The sequence below is a fragment of the Cryptomeria japonica genome, chromosome 2 (genome assembly GCF_030272615.1).
Source record: "Cryptomeria japonica chromosome 2, Sugi_1.0, whole genome shotgun sequence".
Classification (NCBI taxonomy): domain Eukaryota; kingdom Viridiplantae; phylum Streptophyta; class Pinopsida; order Cupressales; family Cupressaceae; genus Cryptomeria; species Cryptomeria japonica.
In genome coordinates this window covers 8,523,292-8,528,249 of record NC_081406.1, presented here as the reverse complement: position 1 = coordinate 8,528,249, position 4,958 = coordinate 8,523,292, and the positions used below count along the sequence as shown (strand labels likewise).

Genomic DNA, 4,958 nt, shown 5'->3' with positions numbered 1-4,958 from the left:
TTATATTTATAGGGAATGATGGTATAATACTCATGTTATTAATTCATTTGATAAAAAAAAATGAGAAATCAATGGAGATTTAATTTATTACCCTAAATTTTTCAATTCTCCATGAATACATTTTTTTTACCTATTAATTATATATTATTATTATATCTACCTATTGTCAATGATTTTTTAAATCTAAATTTGAAGTTTCAAAATAATTTTTTATTAATTTTAAAAAGAAATATGATAGTTTCTTAAAAATATAATTTTTTTTTTAATATTGATGGTTTATGATTAAAAAATTGCCACTAAATAGATATTGACCTTACAATTTGTAATATATGGAAAATGTTTATTACATTGAGGTATTGTTTATATACAATGATGTATAATTGTGATAGATGAAAACAATTAACCTCATACTAGAGTAGAGAGTAGCTTTTGGATTCATCTATGTGAGATTTGTTTAGCATCAACATTTTGGGTCACACTTTATGATCCATCATCATGATAGTAGAGAGCTGGAGGAGTAAAGTAAATGAAACGCATACCCAAACAAGTTAAAAAGAGAGGGAGAGAGGGAAGGAGAAGTGGCACATAGTTTAAGGTGGATGGGAGAAGTTGAGCATGTGGTTGGAAGAAGTGGATAAGTGTGTGCATAGATTAAAATAGAAAAAAAGAGAAAAAATCTAAATCTAGAGAATGGAAAAGAAGAGAAAGATAAATAAATTGATAATTTTAAAATTAGAGTGACTAAGAAGTATAAGAGAGTAAAAAGGAATAAATAAATCAATAAAAATGGAAGGAATATTAATGCGGATGAGAAGATGAGAACAACAAAAGAGAAGGAAGAAGAAGATAAAGAAGACAAGAGAAAATTCATAAAGGTGGAGCAAAAATAAGAGGCAAATCTAAATATGTAGTTGTGATATATGTACGCATACAAATAGACTAATCAATTTATGTGTGTATATATCAAAATTATAAATTTAGATTTGATCTAAAATTAGAAAGAAAGAAATAATCTAAAAAATTACCAAGAGGAGTAAAGAGGAAGACACAAAGAAGACTAGAAAATAAATCAAGTTAAATATGATTCAATAATTTTTCATTCTAAATGTGACCCCAAACACTATTATGATATGTGGGATGTCTTTAACTCATACTAACTTTAAAGATTAAAAATATAATAAAAAATAAAATTGTTGGATTAGAGCAAAATGCTTAACTAACTTTAGAGATTTCAAGATGTAAATAATTATAAGAGTTGAAACTTAAAGAAAAATCAATAAAATTAATTAAAAATTATTAATTTTAAAGTAAAAGTTAGTTTGAGAGTTATTTGCGTAAGTGTTTTGGTTTAATTAATATTCATGTAAGGATAGAGTTAAATTAGGGTTAGGGTTAGGGTTAGGGTTAGGATTCTACAATAAAGCATTGAAGCATTGAGTAGGGTAATAATTATGATTAAATTAGAGTCTATTTTAGATTATAGTGCAATTAGATATAAATATAAATAATATTATATATATATATATATAATATTATATAATCTTTAATAATATAATAATAATTATCTTATAAATTATATAGTATATGTATAATTAATTAATAATAATAATAATAATAAATTAATATTAATAATGTAAATAATAATGGGTTGTGGACTCCACTGGTGAGAGCTCCCATTCTTACACTCTAAAAAATGTATATTTATCTAAATCATGTTCAAGTCTATTTGTTTATGTTCCTTACAAGTCTTAAAATGATTAAATAACATTAACTGTGATATCAAATAAATGATAAATAAATGAAATGATTAAATAATGTTCAATTTGGTATTCGCACTTATTCATAAACATAGTTGTCTCTTAAGATGTTAATTGTTTAATAATTCAATACATAGACATTATTTTTAGGATTTGTACCCTCTAATATATTATTCAAAGTATATTTGACTATCCACGTAACTATTGCACTTCTTTTTGGTGCAAATGCCAGTGAATGTATATGTCAAATTAAAAAAATTAGATTTGACCCAAAATTAGAAAGAAATAAATAATCTAAAAAATTACCAAAAGAAGTAAAGAAGAAGACAAAAAGACAGAAAGACAAAGAAGAGAAGAAAATAAAATAAATCATATTAGATATGACAATAAATTTTCTTTGTAAATGTGACCCCAAACACTATTATGGACAGTGGGATGTCTTTAACTCATACTAGAGTGTTGAAAAGTTTATAATTGATGTGATCAAATGTGTTGATTTTTTTTTAAACTACTGTTATATTTACTAAGTACCACAAATCTTGAATAGAAAGTCGCCCTGACTGCGACACCGTCCTGTCAGAGAATGTTGAAAGGGTTAGCTTGTGGCTTTCAATTTTATATTTGATTGCAGAATTGGGGATTTCCCTTTTCGAACAGCAGCAGTATGGAATCTTTGAATTGCTCCCTGAATGAGGCAATCACTATTGGACTTGGGCTCTTCATCTTCTTCTTCTTCTTCCTGTATAAGCTGAGGAGCAATGGCAGGAAACTGAAGTTGCCTCCTGGACCACGTCCATGGCCTGTCGTAGGAAATCTCCATCTGTTGGGAAACCTTCCTCATCAGGCTCTGGCGGCTCTCGCAAAGAAATACGGACCCATTTTGCTTCTACGCTTGGGCTCAGTCCCCACAGTTGTGGTATCTTCCCCTGCAATGGCAAAAGAGTTCCTGAAACCCACGATTTGGCCTTCGCCAACAGAGCAGTGTGTGCACATGGGAAATATGCATGTTATAATCATCAAGATGTTGTGTTTGGCCTCTATGGAACGTACTGGAGGCATCTGAGAAAGCTGTGTACAGTGGAGCTGCTCTCAGCTAAGAGAAACGAGTCTTTCAGATTCGTGAGAGAGAAAGAGGTATCTGCCATGGTGACCTCCATCTGGAAGGAAAGCGAGCGCGGAGCAAAGTGTGTGGATGTAAAGAAGAGACTCTCCAACCTTTCTCAAAATATCATCTGCAGAATGTTTGCAACAGAACGTACTCCGACAACGAATTGAATGGAAGGCAGGGTTTCGAACAAATGGTTAACGAGGTGTTTGCTGTGGCCGGTGCATTTTGCGTTGGCGATTTCATTCCTTCTCTCGACTGGCTGGACTTCTAGGGAATCCGTCGTCGCATGAAGGCTGTTCACAAACTACTGGACGGATTTGCTGACAAAGTAATTGATGAGCACATTCATGGCAGATTGGGAAAAGGAAACCCTAACGAAGAAGATCGTGTTCAAGACATGTTAGACGTGCTGCTTGACATGGCCGAAATGGAGGGCCAGATAATCTCACGAGTCCACATCAAATGCATCATCATAGTAAGTCTGAAAATCAAGGCCTGCTTGGCTTTCACAAATCTGATTACAAATTGTTTTAAACTGTTTGCTTACCCTGTAACATCATCTTCTTTATGATTTACAATGTTGAGTTTTTCATGGACTGGTTAAGATTCAAATCTAAGATTTTTCATTTGTTGTTGGAGTGTTCTATTTTTCTGTTTCTAGTTCTTATAAGAACAACTCAGTTTTGATTCAGCTATAGCTTATTTCCAATACCTCTTAAGGCACTCTATAGAACGTTTGGGAATTCTAATCTGATCTTATTTTAATGCCATACTCAGCTTTTTATGGATCAGTTATGACTCAAATCTGTTTCTAGTTCTTATAAGAATAACTCAGTTTTGATTCGGATGTAGCTTATTTCCAATAACCCCTTAAGTCATTATATAGAATGTTTGGGAATCCTAATCTGATCTTATTTGGATACCATGCTCCGCTTTTTACAGAACAGTTATGACTCAAATCTAGGATCTATTTACTGCTGGAATGTTCTGTCCTATTTGCTGGTAGAATGTTCGATCCTTAAATGACCAGTCTATCTTAGATTTGGATGTGACTTGTTTCCAACACGATTATCTAACAAATTTATTTTTATTTTTTATATTTCCCACTTCATGCCTATAAATTACAAAGAATATTTTTAACTATTCTATAAATAATAGTATAGGCACTTCATTCACAAAAGCAATTCTGCTTATGACTATAGCTGGGGGACATGTACAGACTTGAGGAAATGGACTGTGTGTGTGCAGGATATGTTAAGTGCAGGAACAGAAACATCGTCGACATTACTGGAATGGGCAATGAGTGAGCTGCTGAGGAATCCTACAACGATGGCTCAAGCGCAGCAAGAGATCGAATCAGTGGTGGGCAGAGATCGGAGAATAAAGGAGAGTGACATTGTGAAGCTGAATTATTTGAGATGCGTGGTGAAAGAAACATTTCGACTGCATCCTCCATTACCTCTGCTCATTCCGCACGAGTCAATGGAAGGCTGTAGCGTGAAAGGATATTTCATTCCACCAAAGACGAGGCTGTTTGTGAATGTATGGGCAATGGGAAGGGATGAAAACATTTGGGAAGATACCCACCAGTTTAAGCCGGAGCGGTTTATAGGCAGTAATAAGGATGTAAAAGGTCAGGACTTCGATTTGCTGCCCTTCGGAACAGGAAAAAGAGGATGCCCTGGGATTTCCTCGGGTCTTTCGACTGTTGAGTTGGCACTTGCTCAGCTGCTTCATTGATTTGATTGGACCGTAGAGAGTGAGGTGGATTTGGTGGAGGAGTTTGGATTGGCTATTCCCAGAAAAAATCCACTGTTTGCCTGTCCTTCAGGGAGGCTCACTGCTGATTATCCTATTTAAGGAACTATTTTCCTTGCTCCTTACTGTTATTACATATTTAGTATTAGTAAAGTTATAATGTACTCCAGTAAAGGGCAGTCGTAAGGCTTTTCTACCGTCTTGAGTAATATTTAGTGTGTTATCCTGAGATAAAGCTCGTTGCCGTTTATCTATTTATCTTCTGGTTTTTATTCTCAGCTCTATAGATCTGTGTTTGTGTTTCTGCTTATTACAATAAATATCTACCGTTCAAC

General features: G+C 33.4%; 1 pseudogene; it reads left to right on the top strand.

The window, feature by feature from the left end:
• The first annotated feature begins 2,328 nt into the window (after positions 1 to 2,328).
• On the top strand, positions 2,329 to 4,725 carry LOC131053536 (cytochrome P450 71AP13-like; annotated as a pseudogene).
• Positions 4,726 to 4,958: the final 233 nt, after the last annotated feature.